This window comes from Hipposideros armiger, unplaced genomic scaffold, assembly GCF_001890085.2.
Source record: "Hipposideros armiger isolate ML-2016 unplaced genomic scaffold, ASM189008v1 scaffold_1139, whole genome shotgun sequence".
NCBI classification, from domain to species: domain Eukaryota; kingdom Metazoa; phylum Chordata; class Mammalia; order Chiroptera; family Hipposideridae; genus Hipposideros; species Hipposideros armiger.
In genome coordinates this window covers 221,629-237,475 of record NW_017732489.1, presented here as the reverse complement: position 1 = coordinate 237,475, position 15,847 = coordinate 221,629, and the positions used below count along the sequence as shown (strand labels likewise).

General features: G+C 43.9%; 1 pseudogene; it reads right to left on the bottom strand.

Moving 5' to 3' along the window:
- LOC109376495 (histone H2B type 1-A-like) overlaps positions 1-6,672 on the bottom strand; it is a 49,579-nt pseudogene extending 42,907 nt beyond the window's left edge.
- Between the last annotated feature and the right edge of the window lie 9,175 nt (positions 6,673-15,847).

Below are 15,847 nucleotides of genomic sequence, written 5' to 3'. Positions count from 1 at the left end.
CCCGGGAAGAGCGCAATGATGGTGCCAACTTGGGCCAGTGAAGCAACATCCTCCACAACTAGACTGAAGAACAAAACGACAGCAACTTGTCTGTCCCCCTTCCCCCAACTCCCCAGCAATGTTCCCATCCCCCCAATTCACCAATAAAAAAAAATCTTTAAAAAAAAAAAGAGAGAGACAAACTAAGGAATTGGGAAAGTTATAAAGGAAAATCTTTAAATAATTTTATGTATGATTAAGCTAAAAGCGATTAAGTAAATTTAAATATCAAAAGTAAGCTGGTACAAAATTAAGTTTTCTGTCTCTGCTAAGTAAGACAAAGTTTGTTACAAGACTGTTGTTCTGCTACTGATATGAAAATGTATTTTGCCTGAAAGGGAAAAATTAGTGTCATCAAAATATTTTCTTATGTTTTATACTGTCTTAATTAGGTCTTTAGTTACTTAAGAGAACTAAATCTAAGAAGTAAGTTTTGCTAATAGTTATGTAAACTTTTGTATGTTAGGACTGCTGGAGTTCATGGGCCCTCCTTAGCCTAATGGGTATTGTAATGGTTATGGTCCACCATTACATCCCTGATAAAGAGGCTCAGATCCTGGTGTTGCGGGGAACCCAGACAGAGAGACAGGACACCAAGGCGTGGGAAGCAACTTTTATTAATGCCAGCACTGGCTTAGCGGATTTACATTTAGAGGCTGAGCACTAACCAGGGTGGGACTCTGCGCTATATACCTTTAAGTTTTTAGGTTGGCAGCTAAGATTTATTATTAGAACATGTGGTCATTGTGTCACTTTCTGACTGGCTCCTGGGTGAGGTAGGAATTTGGAAATATTAAACGCGGAAGTCTTGCTGACCATACAGTCCAGGAATGTCTTTGTCTGAAGCCTGCGAGAAATCCTTAGTGACCACATGGTCTGGGAAGGCCTTTGTCTAGGGCCCACTGCCACATTCCCCCCTTTGATGCTTAAATCCACATGTGGGTTAGAGAGCATCATCTCCTTCAACAGGCTGCTGGCCTAGGGGTTGGTACTTCCATAACATAAGGACCTTAGCAGCAGTCTTACATTCTACAATGGTCTCTATGAGGGAAGAGGTAGAGCGAATGACAAGGGGGAGAATGCAGGGTAAAAGGAGGCATGCCCCAAGGGGCAGGAGGACGATTCCAATTAATGCTTTAAATCCTCTGAGGGTGGAGAACCATCCTCCAAATAGGCTCTCGGGGTCCCATCCTGACCATTTTTGAACTGGGACATGGATAAGTTTTTTAATATTTGTGGCGCTAGCGGAGACAGCTTTGTCAGTGTTGTCAATCTATAGACAACAGTCCGACTGATTAAATTTGCTACAGACGCTACCTTTTTTAGCTAGTAAGTAATCCAGTGCTAGGCGGTTTTGATAAATAGCGGCCCGAATCTGGGTCTGTTGGGTAGCGAGGAGCTCTAAAGCTGTTATAGTTTTATTGGTAATTATTTTTAGAACATCCTGTAATCTGATAATACAGTTGAGCATGTAAATGGGGGTACAGTATCCCCAACTCCCATCTTGAGCCCAAGTAGCTGGGCCATAATATTGATGATTTGCTGGGGAGGCCATTTATCTTTTTCCCAGGTTTGATGCCCCACCCCCATATCAAGGGATCTTTTGGGTTTTATATGTAAATTCTGGTATAAGGGGATGTCTAGCTCTTGGCCAGTTTGGTTAAGAAGGAGGAAGAAACCAGGCTGGATTATATTAACTGTACAGCTCCTGGTCCAGTTTAGAGGGGAGATGAGAGTATGCTCATTTGCACAGATCCAGAATAAGCCATTGGGTGCTGCCCAGTGAATGCTCAGGGTGGAGTTTAAGTTATCCCATATAGTATTAAGGGTTGGGAGTGTATGGAAGGGGTTACCGGTGCCATTAGGAAAGGTGTAGTTGTCAATAGAGGAGCTAGTATCTAAGAGGGAACATGAGGTAGAATCAACGATAGGGCTCCAATACCAGGTCGGTGCTTTTGGCCACCAGCTTAGAGACAAGCCAGTTAGGTTCTGGACTTTCCTGTATGGGGTGTCTCCCACCCATTGGGTGTAGGGCGTGTCTGTCTAGGTGAGACATTTTTTTCCAATTACTTCGGAGGAGAGAACCCACCTTAGGGGCCGTTTCTGTGAAGGCCGGATTGTGGTGCCGTTCCATTGGAGGAGGTCAAGGACAATTAGGCTAGTTTCCATGGCCAGTCTTTACTCATGAGCGCCCCTCCACATACCCTGCACCCCGTGACATTAAGTTCCTGTGCTTTGCGTTCGGTGAGGTCAATAAAGAGGTTTTTCCCAGAGTTGGAAAACTCAAGGTTTTACCCAATTTAGCCTTGAGTTGTCCGTATAGTTGGGGCCCTGGGACCTGCCGATGGGAAGGTGGTTTTGTGGCAGTCTGGTTGATAAGCCATTTAACCATCTCCTGTACTGTCTCCTTTTGGGCCTGATCTTGGACGCCTCCCCCATCGGAGTATCCGATGTAGATTTGGCGGGTCCAACAGACAACCTGATTAGTCCTTTTAACTCCTGGGCAATTGTAGTTGGCTATTGATCATCGAGGAATGAGGCAAGACCAGTAGGATTTTTCCATATAGGTACAGGCCTGAGGACTTCTACCCTGGTAGCATTGGGCTGGCATGTATGTGTAGGAGACAAAGGCTATTTGAGATGTTGTTCCCGGCCGAAAGGACTGGAAGCATGATTTAGGGCATGAGTTAGTGATTCCGTTCCCGACTGGGAAGAAAAGGGTGAGGGTAAGGATTAGAGTCCTTGGGATAAGCATCTCGTAAGGAAGAATTTCTCAAGCGTCAGCCGCGCATAGATTGTTCAGCTTTTGGTGTGACCAAAGTGGTGCTGGTGATGTCCTCCTAAGGACCGGTAACATCGCTGGCCATCATTCTCTGGAGAGTGATCTTGAGGGGCTTGGAGGGGTCAGAGGTGCAGTTCCAGCTAGCAGCTGTAGGTTTTAATCTGCTGTGGTGTATCCATGGAGTGAACTCTGCAACCTTATCTGCCATGGGGGTAGACAAAATGACAGTAAAGGGGCCCCTCCACAGGGGTTTTAAGGGCTGGAGGTTTTATTTCTTAACACAAACTGAATCCCTAGGCTTAAAGAGATGAACTTCAGTTGCTAAGCTAATAAGGAGCCTCTCCTGTACCCATCAGTTGAGGTTTTGTAAGGTAGACCCTAACGTCTCAAACTGTTGTCTTAAGGTTAGGTCTCCTATTTCTTTAAGGTCCCCTTGGAGGCCTCTAATGAGTGGAGGTGGCCTTCCATATATGACCTTATAAGGGGAAAGGCCCATCTTCTTGGTAGGAGCTGAGCATATCCTCAGGAACACTATTGGAAGGGCCTTGTCCCAATGGAGGTGTGTATCTTGGCACAGTTTCTTCAGGTGGGACTTGAGGGTCTGATTTATGTGTTTTACTTGTCCTGAGCTCTGTGAGCAGTATGCGGTATGTAGCTTTTAAGTGATGCAGAGGAACCTGGCTAAGAGCTGGATTACTTTGGCTAAAAAGGTGGGACCATTGTCAGAACCTGTTGAGAGTGACAGCCCAAAGTGAGGGATTATTTTCTGTAGCAATAGCTGGGCGACTTTTTGTGTCTTTTTGTCCGGGTGGGGAAGGCTTTTACCCACCCCGAGTAGGTGTATACAAATACTAAGAGTTATCTAAGACCCCTGGAGTGTGGCATCTCAGTGAAATCTATTGTGAGATCTTTAAATGGGGCACCGCCCGTATGTTGGACTTCTGGGGTTAGGACCGGTCTGTGATGTGGGTTGTTGTGAGTACAAACAAGGCACTGTTCACAGACTATTTGTGAGATACTGGAGAGTTGGGGTACAAAGAAGTACCTATTGAGGGTCGATTCTAAGGCATTCCGACCAAAGTGGGTCCTTTGGTAAAACTGTTTGACAAAAGCTGGGCTAGGGTTTCTGGTATGACAATGCGGCCGTCTCGAAATTTCCACCATCCGTTACAGAGAGAGCTTTCTCCTTTAGCCTTGAGCCAGGCCTCTTTTTGGTGGGAATATTTGGGATCCCATTCAGCTAAAGGGCCCAGCTGCCAGCTGAAGGGCCCGAGTCAGGGCAACGAGCTCTGCCTTTTGTGCTGAGGACCCCTGTGGGAGGGGTTTCACTTTAATGATGGTGTGAAGAGTTACTACAGCATATCCAGCCAACCGTCTATTTCCCTGGACGTAGCTGTTACCATCAGTGTAGTATTTTACATCGGGGTCTGTAAGAGGTTGGTCAGTCAGGTCCGGCCTACTGGAGAACACTTTGTCCATGACTTCGATGTAGTCATGGTCTGGGGCTCAGGCTCTACAGGCAATAAAGTGGCTGGGGTTAAGGTCTGTACCACCTCAAGGCGGACTTGTGGTTTTTTACATAATAGCCCTTGGTACTTGGCAATCTGGGAGTTGGTAAGCCAATAAATGTCCCTTATGATCTAACAGGGCTCGACCTGCGTGTGGAGCCCGGACAGTTAATTTCTGACCCAGGGTCAGCTTGTCAGCTTTAGACACGAGGAGGACCGTTGCTGTGAGTGACCTTAGGCAAGGTGGCCATCCTAATGTCACTGAGTCAAGTTGTTTTGAGAGGTAGGCTACTGGCCAGTGTCAAAATTCCTTAGCAGTTGGGTAAGGACCCTTACTGCTGTTTCTGTGCGTTCATGTACATAGAAGAAGAAGGCTTGGTGATGTCAGGGAGTCCTAGGCCAGGGGCATGAATGAGAGGCCGTTTAAGCTCATTAAAAGCTTTCTGTTGTGGAGACCCCCATAGAAAAGGTTTACGTTCACCCCCCCTTTGTGGTTTTATAAAGGGGTTTGGCTATACTAGAGAAGTTGAGGATCCAGGTCCTACAGAAACCTGCCGCCCCTAAGAATTCGCGAACCTGTTTTCAAGTAGTGGGGACAGGGATGGTACATACCGTCTGTTTTCTTTCTGGGCCAAGCTGGCGCTGTCCTTGTGAGAGGTGGAAACCAAGGTATTTGACCGTGTCTTGGCATATCTGAGCTTTTTTTTTGGAGACCTTGTAACCTGCTCCCCACAAAAGTTTAAGGATGTGATATGTACCCTACATGCAGTCATCGTAGCTCTTCCCAGCTAGTAAGAGGTCGTCTATATATTGGAGCAGTACACAACCAGTTTGGCTGGCTGGAAAGGGCTTTAGGTCCAAAGCCAAGGCGGCCCCGAAAATGATTGGGGAGTTCTTGAAGCCCTGTGGTAGCCTTGTCCATGTTAGCTGGCCTTTGTCCCCATTTTTAGGGTTTTTCCATTGGAAGGCAAAGAGTAGCTGGCTCTGTGGGGCTAGGCAAATACAAAAGAAGGCGTCCTTGAGGTCCAGGCAGGTGAAGTGGGTTGCTTCAGCTGGGATGAGGCCCAGAAGAGTATATGGATTGGGGACAACTGGGTGTAAAGTAACCATTGCTTGGTTTACCGTTTTTAGGTCCTGCACTGGACAGTAGTCTTCAGTTCCCGGCTTTTGGACTGGAAACAGAGGTGTGTTCCAAGGTGACTGACAGGGACGAAGAATCCCATATTTTAGGAGTCTGTTCAAATGTTTTTGGATGCCAACTCATGCGTTGTGGGGGATGCAATATTGTTTGTGGCGTACTGGTTCTGTCTCAGGTTTAAGCTCTACAAATACTGGGGCCGCATGTTGTGCCAGGTCCGGTGGGTTATCTTCTGCCCAAACTCCTGGTATTGAGAAGGGGAGTTCGGGTTCCTCTTGGACCTCTTCTACAAGCTAAATAGTCACCATTTTTTTCTCCCGGGGTATGGTGAGGGACATAATCTTAGCCCCTGATTTGCCCAGTGTTAGCTCAGCATTGCCACTGTGATTAAAGGTGATTTGAGCCTGGAGCTTTCCTAGTAGATCTCTCCCCAATAAGGGTATAGGGCAGTCTGGCAGGTAGAGGAACTGATGAGTCATTTCTCAGCCTCCCAGGGTGCATTGTCCAGGCTGTAAAAAGGGCTGACGGACTCGTCCTCCCGTGGCACCCATGATGGTGACCTGCTTTTGGGAGAAAGGGCCTATAGGCTGTGTTACAACAGAATGTTCAGCACCTGTGTCAACCATAAAGTCAATGGGTTGGCCCCTAATTAACATTCGGACCATAGGCTCCTGGGGGCCTAGCTGGATGGTGCCCGGTCTGGCCTACTCTTCTCCATATTTTTTCATGCCAGCAAGTCTGATGAAGTCGTCTCCAGAAGGGCCTGGCATCTGTTGGGGCGGCTGGTAATGGCCGTGAGTGGCTCAACCCCACCTTCGGGGACTCAGACCTGTTGGCATCCTCACCAACAGCTGAGGACATTTATTTTTCCAGTGGCCACGTTGGTGGCAGTAAGCACATGGGTTGTGTCCCAGCCTTGGCCTCCCTGAGTGTGGCCCCCCTTGACATCGCTGGGGTAGTCCCAGGTTTGGGATGGCATTTTGTCCTGGGGTCCCAGCCCTTTCAACAAGCGCAGCAGCCAGCAAGTCCACCTTTTTCTTCATCTTCCGATCCACCTCACAATGAGCCTCCTGGTCACGGTTGACATACACTTTTGTCGCCACTTCGAGGAGCTGGGTGATATTCATGCCAGCAAATCCGTCCAGTTTCTGAAGTTTCCATTGGATGTCGCCCTGGGACTGCCCAACGAAAGAAGCATTGACCATCCGCTGATTCTCGACAGTCTTTGGGTCAAAGGGAGTGTAGAGACGAAATGTCTCACAGAGTCTTTCATAAAATTGGCTTGGGCTCTCCTCTAGCCCCTGGAGGACTTCAGAGATCTTGTTTATATTGATGCTTTTTTTGTTACCATTCTTTATGCTTTCTATAATGGCTTCTTGATATCTTTCCAGCATCTGGAAGTCCCGGTCGTCATTGGGGTCCCACTGGGGGTCCTCCTCAGGGAAATGGTTCTGGGCATACACTTGAATGTTTAAGGTTTCGGGTGGGGCATGTTCCTCCAGCCATTTTATAGCTCCCTGAGTGACTCGCCGGTGTTCCTCAGTGTTGAAGAGAGTTAGGAGGAGTTGGCGACAATCAGCCCAGGTGGGTTGATGAATTTGAATGATTGACTGAAGGAGGTCAGTCAAAGCCTGCGGCTTTTTTGTATATGATGGGGTATGATTTTTTCAATTTAAGAGATCAGTGGTTGAGAAGGTCTGGTACACAAACATGCATTGGCCTCCTTGATTATAGTAGATGGGGCCTCTGGTTTTCCATAGGGAGAGCTGGAGAGCGCCTGTCTCAGGGCCCTTTGTCTTCAGCGGCTTATCTGTGGGCCCATAGGGGGTCAGGACTGGAGTCAGAGGCATGGCCTGAAACTCCCAGAAGGGAATGGTGGGCGGAGAAAATGAAGCCCAGCGAGGGCAGTACTGGAGGCAGGGCTAGCGTGGTGAGCAGAGAAAGTGGAGCTGGTGAGGGCGGTGCTGGGGGCTGGGCTAGCGACTCGGAGGCTTGCGGAAGGGGTGGGTAAATAGGCGAATAGGGGGACGAGATTTCCTCCAGGTCTGAAGACAGGATGGCTTTTGTCCTGTTTTTTTCTTAGGCGGCTTCCGTGAGGGGATTATAACTTGTGCCAAAAGAATTCTGCTCTGGTTTTCCAAACAGGACTTCAACCAAGGGGGTCAGGTACGTGCAATAGCCTCCCATGAGTCTATGTAAGGGAACTGATCTGGGTGACCGGGGCTGTCGGTAAAAACAAGATAAACTTTTATAATGAGGTCTCTGTCTAAGCTTCCCTCTGCTGGCCATTCGACACTGAATGACGGCCAATCAATCTCACAGAAGGTACAGAGCCCCTTCCTTAAAATTTTTTAACATATATCCTAATGGCGTCTGAGTACTCTGTTGCCCACCCATGGCAACCACCAGAAATTGGTGCGACATACACTCAGAGATTTGCTTTGTCCTCCGGCCATTCCCCTCGTGGGGATGTTTTAGGTGCCTCTTAGCAATTGGTGGGTCAGTACAAGCCCCCGACTTGGATTACTAAACCATACTAGACAATTTAGCAATACCACCCTAAGCCATATGAGGTGCGCCACGGACCCACGGATCGGGACTCCATATTCACTTCACAGGCAGGCTGCGTCTCATTCACACAGACTCAAACACGTTCATTCTCCACCCACTGCCCTGTTCCTGGGAGTCACGGTTTCTCTCAGAAATTGAGATACTCGGGTGACTCCAGAAGGTGATCAGTCTCCCCTTCTGTCCGCTGATGGACAGGCTGCCAAGGGACCCGGGTCCTCACCTGTCTGGTTGGGTGGTGCTCCGAAGTTGGTTCCCATAGCCCTCAGGGATTTCTTTGTGCTCCCGGGTCAGTCCCCCGTGGCCGGCAGGAGAGACGTCCCTACTGATGGACAAGGGTCCGCTGGTGCCGAGTAGAGTGCGTGTTCCCTCTTGTCTGGGGGAACTGGGCCTCAGGGACAAGGGAGGCAAAAATATCGCAGTCTCCGTATCCTGGACAAGCCCCCAATTATGTTGCGGGGAACCCAGACAGAGGGACAGGACACCAAGGCGTGGGAAGCAACTTTTATTAATGCTGGCACTAGCTGAGTGGATTTACATCCAGAGGCTGAGCCCCGACCCGGGTGGGACTTGGGGCTATATACCCTAAAGTTTTCAGGTTGGCAGCTAAGATTTATTATTAGAACACGTGGCCATTGTGCCAGCTCCTGACTGGCCCCTGGGTGAGGTAGGAATTTGGAAATATTAAATGCGGAAGTCTTGCTGACCATACGGTCCAGGAATGTCTCTTGTCTGAAACCCGCGCAAAATCCTTAGTGACCACATGGTCTGGGAAGGCCTTTGTCTAGGGCCCACTGCCACATTGAAAAAGGCCAGGAAATTTGCTTAAATGTTTTTTAACATTTAAAAACCGAGACAGGGAAAACAAAAAAAGAAATAAACAGTAAGACTGGAGACAAGGCCAAAGACAGGCCAGATTTTAGTTAATAGACAGGCCAAGTCCAGGGCTACATCAGGGTCATCCCACCAGCCCCAGAAGAGAACACTACTCTTAATACTGACTGAATGTTTGTTACAGGATGTTCCAGTACAATTTTAGACTTTTTTTTCCAGTACAGATATTGATTGGCAAGATTAAGTCAGTCACTCTTATTAAAATAACTATTGATAATACTTTGCCTCTATCTTATATTTCCCAATATACTCAAGGCCTGATAAACTAGCTGAAATCAGCTCATTATACAAGATTACCATTTTAAAAAGGTGTGTATGGGGGGCTTATAATTGCTTTTCCACCTGGGTAGATCAGAGTTTACTTGGATAATAATGCCTCAGGGGTATACCAGAGAGTCGCACCTAATTCTCTCAGATACTAAATGCTTATTTAAATAATGTTAAATTTCCCAGAAATTCTACTCTAATCCAATATGTGGACAATTTACTCTTATGCTCTAGGATAGGGGTTGGCAAACTGCAGCTCGCGAACTACATGAGGCTATTTGGGTACGTTCCATTTCAAAAGTTTGCCAACCCCTGGAAGAGCCAATCCTGTCCTTCACAACGATTTAAAAATTATTCGAGAGCCATTAAGATATTTTTACATAAGTACCATTATGTGAATAATATCCTTTAAAAATTTTATAAATGAAACGATGATAGTTTTATTTTCATTTCCAATTTTACTTCAGAGCCACATGTACGTACCCAAAGAGCTGCATGTGGTTCGTGAGCTGCAGTTTGCTGACCCCTGGCAGCTCTTCCATCTCAAAAGTTTGCCAACCCCTGCTCTAGGATATATTAGATTCCTAAGAGGACACAACTTATCTATTATAATAGCTAGTCATAAAAGACATAGGGACTCAAAGGGCAAGCTTTAATTCTGTTTACACCAAGTAAAATACCTTGGTTATCTAATATCTAAAGATAGGCTACTAATTAACCCTAAAAGAGTTGGAGGAATAATATCCTTTCCTCTTCCAAGAACAAAAACAAACAGCTTAGAGGATTCCTGGGATTGCTTGGATGCTGTCTCAATCAGGTTCCAAATTCTTCATTAAAGCCAGCCTTTATATATCTTAAGATCAGATTAATATGATCCAACTCAATGGAACCCTAAAGGGAAACAGGCTAAAGAAGCTGTAGACAATGAAACTCAATAGTCAAAGGGCTCTCTCCCTGCATGACAGCCATTTGTGCTAGCCATGTTATGCAAACAGAAGAGATAGTTATAGATGCTCCTTTATTTATGTTACTCATTTTGTTGAATCATTACTAAACTCTCATCATGCTCAACACTTCTATCAGTCGACTGGCTTCTTATAAAGTACTCTTATGTTCTGCGCCTAATGTTACTTTAAGTCAATGTAATAGTCTAACCCAGCAACTTTACAGGATGAAGACATCCACAACTGTGTTTTGCTTACTGACCACTTTCTTGTTCCTAGGAATGATTTACAGGAAACCCTTGTTGATAATGCTGACTCTTATCTGAAAGATGAACAGGGATATTATCAAGTTGGATATACAGTAACTTCCATGGTAAACATAAATTTAAGTTTCTTATTTACCTGAATAAGATCTGCCCAATAGTTAACTGAATTAACTGATCTAGCAGGAGCTTGTAAATGAGCCAAGATCAAATAGCCAATATTTACACTGATAGTTGCTATACCTTTGGTGTAGCTCACAACTTGTGGAAGCAGTGAGGCTTCTTAACTTCCTCAGGGCAGCCCATAAGAATGGAAAACAGGTTGCAGAATTTAAATTAGATGTCATCCAGCAACCAAAACAATTGGCAATTATCAAAATTCCAGGACATTTTAAGGCTGTCATCATAGAAGGAAAAGAAAATAATTTAGCTGACACTATAGCTAGACCAGCAGTAATAAATAGCTAAATTATCCAGACTTGAGAATGTTTTTTCTCCCTATTAAACAAATAAAAGATTCTTTTACAGTTCCAATGGACAGCTGCAGAAGAAGAAAAAAATATATAGCAACAAAAGGGGGAACTTTGACCCAAACAGATATAGCTTAGCATCAACATGAACCAATGCATTGAGGTCTTGGAAAAATTGTTTCATAGTGTAAAGAATATTATTAAAAACCTCCTACTATAGCTCATAAAATGTATAACAGATGCTCTATCTGTGTAAAATATAACCTTGGAAAATCACTCCATGGGTCCCAAGGGCATTTCTCATTTCCTGGTCCATTTGAGGTATGGTAATTGGATTTTATCCAAATGCCACCATCTCAAGGATACAAATGTATATTAGTCATGATTTCTATGATGTCTCACTGGGTTGAGGCATTCCCTTGCAGAAGAGCAACAGCCTTAATGGTAGGTAAGTTACTTATAATAATAATAATAATAAAAATAATAATAATAACCCCCAATTGGAGAATTCCCTGTGAGTTACATAGTAACTCAGAAACTAATTTCACTGGGCCAATAATATAATCTATTTGTAATATTTGGCTTATTTTACAGCATTTTCATTATGCTTATCACCCCAGTCCTCTGGATTGATGGAATGTACAAATGGTACATTTAAAAGTCAACTAGGGGGCCGGCTGAGTGACGCGTTGGTTAGGAGTTGGCTTGGGACGCCAGCTCTGAGCAGCAGGGCCCCGATTCAGATCCCACATGAGGGCCAGTGACTCTGTGCCCTTTACAGCTAAGATGGTGAACAACAGCTTGACCTGGAGCTGGGCTGCTGTGAGTCGCCGGTGATGCCATAGGCGGCAGTGGCTGGCAGCAGGCGTGAGCTTTCATGAGCTGCCATGAGCTGCCGGGAGAGGCCATCCAATGGCCAGCGAGCAACTGCTTCACCTGGGAAGAGCGCAATCATAATACCAGCATGGTCCGGTGAAGCAATGTCCTCCACAACTAGACTGAAGAACAAAAGGACAGCAACTTGTCTGTTCCCCTCCCCCAATTCCCCAATAAAATCTTTCTTTTCTTTTTTTTTAAAGTCAACTAGGTAAATTTTCAGGAGCTTTTAATCTCCTTGGCTAAAAGCTCTCTTTATAGTACTTCTCAACCTGAGATATACTTTTGGTAAACAGAGGCTTTCTCCTCATTAGTCATTGTTCACTCTATGTGAAAGGACATAGGAACCAATCTTACTAAAAGGAGACATTCTTCATTATTATTAAGGATTTATCAATTATCTTAAAGAAATTAATAAATTAGTAACTGACTCACTTCAGTGTGCTCCCGAGAGATGAAGACTTCAAAGACCATGACTCACAACCAAGAAATTTTGTCCATTGGACAAGACCTCAATTAAAAACTCCAACCTTGTCAGAAAGGACCCATTAGTGTATATCAAAGCCTCCTTAAGGATGAGAAGCCGCCGACATCAGGGATGGACAGTTAACCCAAGACATCGAGAAGGCCTGTATATCTACATAATTGATACTGAACTTAAAATAACCATTTGTGGGCCGGCGGAGTGGCTCATTGGTTAAGAGTTGGCTTGGGAGCGCAAGCTCTGGGATCCTGTTTGGATCCCACATGGGCCAGTGATGCTGCGCCTTCTACAGCTAAGATGGTGAATAACAGCTCGACCTGGAGCTGGGCTGCTGTGAGTCGCTGGTGATGGCGTAGGCTGCAGTGGGGCTGCAGTGGGCTGCCATGAGCTACCGTGAGTGGCCGGCAGCCAGCGTGAGCTGCCGGGAGCCATGGCAGCAGATTTGCCCCAGCTGGAAAGAGTGCAATGATCACAATACCAACATGGGCCAGTGAAGCGACATCATCCACACTAGACTGAAGAACAAAAGGACAACAACTAGTCTGTTCCTTTTCACTGATTCCCCAATGCTGTTCCCTCCCCCAATTCCCCAATAAAATCTTAAAAAAAACAAACCATTTGTTTGATTGTCTTTACCTGTCTGCTAATAATATTAGTAATAGAATGATAGTTATATTTATTCTTTAGGCTTTTCTAAAACCCTATACTTATATAGCAACTGTTAATAATTGCTAAAAGCATATAAGATAACTTCTTTATTATCAATAATATTTTTATGGTTTTGAAATTTAGAAGGAATGTTATTATAGAAGGAAGAAAAGGGATGTGTGTGTATTTTTGAGAGAGGTTAAAAAGAAGTAGTTTGTCCTAGTAAGTTGATTATTTCCGAATGAGGAAAAGGAGACAAACTGACAAGGATGAGTGAAGTTGTAGAAGGTTAGTGAAAAAGAAATATTGAGAAAGGAATTTTACACATAAATATTAGAACCCAATTATACTTGCCCCCTAACTCAACAAAGACTACTAACTATATTAATTTAGCTAGAAGCTGAAGTGTATGTATATATATATACATATTTATTTATTTTTATTTTTTAATTATTATTATTATTATAATTATTATTTTGTAGAGGGCAGTGTTACTGGCCCTCACATGTGGGATCCGAACCGGGGCCCTCTGGCATCCCAAGCCAGTTCTTAACCATCGCGCCACTTGGCCGGCCCTATTATTATTTTTTTAAGTGGGGACATGTTCATTGGATATTATTTTACTTAAAAAAATGGAAATCTTATAAGTTCTAAAAATATCTATCAGTATAGATAAAATTATTAAACTGATTAAATGATGATATAGTTACAGAATGAAATATTGTGAGATTTCTGAAGCATAATGTAGGAGAAAGTTCAGCATGTTTTTATCTGATATATTTTCTAATATATAACATATACATAGTATACATTTTGTATATTATAAATTCAATAAACCATTGTTACAAATCAGAAAACTTCAGATAATATTTATATAATCATAGGCTAAGAGTACTCTCTGAACATAAAGTAATGGAAGACACTATAATAAGAAGAGTAAAAATATTTGATCAATTTTTTAAACTAAAAAGCATGTTAAAATCATAAGGTAATTAAAGCCCAAAGAACAAAGTGGGGACAATATTGAAACAAAATGAGAGACCATATAAAGAACTGATAATAAAGAAGAAAAACAGATGGTCACGTAAAAGAAATACAGTGGCTAATAAATATATGAAAACATGTCTAAACTCGCTGGTCTGATAAGAAACGCAAATTAAAACAAGGAAGAACTATTTTTGCATATTAAATTATATTACTTTTTTATTGTGAAATAAAAAAAATTTTAAATTGGTTTCAGCTGTACAACACAGTACAATAGTTATACTTTTTATCCCCCAAAGTGACAACCCCCCTCCCACAATCCGCCGCCCCACATCCCCCCATATCATACATATATATTACAATTCTCTTGACTCCATTCCACACTATATTCTATGTCCCGTCACACACACACACACACACACACACACACATATATTCACTTATAGTTGACATACAATATTATACAACATCAGCTTCAGGCGTACAGTGCAGTGATCAAGCCTCTACCCCATCCATGAAGCGGTCTCCCTGTATGAGAATTTAGAAGGAAAAAGGCCTGCCTGGGGTCATATGATTGGATTCATGGCTTAGGTATGTACTTACTCTCTGGAGGATTGGCTACCCTCCAGGGATGTAAGGAACGAGATGTGGAGCTCGCCCAAGGTCTTCGAGACTGGGCTGAGCTCCAAGAACTAGTCCTAATTAGTGCCACGGGCTAGTCCCAGCTCCTGACCAGATCCGGGACTGGTCCCATGTGTTGCTTATGCATACGCCATTTGTCTCTAAGCCGCCTTTGTTAGAAAACCCTTAAGAAGCCCCAGGAGGCAGGGATGAGCAGCAGCTCTTCCTCAACAGATTCCGCTGTGTCATTACTCTGAGAAAATGCCTGTGATGCTCAGATTCCGGTGCTGAGCTGCCCGGGATGCTTTGATTCTGGTGCTGAATTGAATAAAAGGGCCCTGGTGATATGATGTAACTATTTTTCTATATCCCTTGTGACTATTTACTTTCTATTTCCCTTAGCTCTTTCCCTGTTAACAATAAACCTCTTATCTACTCTCAAGAGGCTTGTGATGGTGTGTCTTGAGTATCGAACCCCAAAACAGAACTGTCTGTGCACAGCTATCGATATAGATTAATTATCGATACACTCCCTAACAAGATTTGTGACCATCTGACACCGTACAAAATATTTACATTATTAATTATATTCCTCGAACTGTCTTTCATATCACTGTGGCAATATTGTAGTTACCAATTTATGCTGCCTAATCCCTTCCCTTTCTCCCTCATCCCACCCCCCTCCCAACTAGCAACCATCAGTTGTTCCTCTACATCTCTGAGACTATTTCTGTTTACCTTTGCTCGTTCATTCAGTTTTTAAAATTCCACATATAAGTGAGATCATATGGTATTTGTCTTTCTCTGACTAACTTATTTTACTTAACAGAATAGTCTCTAGGTCCATCCATATCGTTGCAAATGGTACGATTTCATTCTTCTTTATAGAGGAGTAATACTCCATTGTATAAATGTACCACAGTTTATTAATCCAGTCATCTACCGATGGGCATTTTAGTTGTTTCCAAGTCTTGGCGATTGTGAATAGCGCTGCAATAAACATAGGGGTGCATATATTTTTTCGAGTTAGCGTCTTGGGTTTCTCTGGATAGATACCCAAGAGTGGAATTGCTGGGTCATATGGTAGTTCCGTTTTCTGTTTTTTGAGATACCTCCATACTGATTTCCATAATGGCTGCACCAATCTACAGTCCCACCAACGGTGCACCAGGGTTCCCTTTTCTATACAACCTCACCAGCACTTGTCATTTGTTGATTTATTGATGATAGCCATTCTGACTGGAGTGAAGTGGTATCTCATTGTGGTTTTTATTGGCATTTCTCTAATGATTAGTGAGGTTGAACATTTTTTCATATGCCTGTTGGCCATCTGTATGTCCTCTTTAGAGAAATGCCTCTTC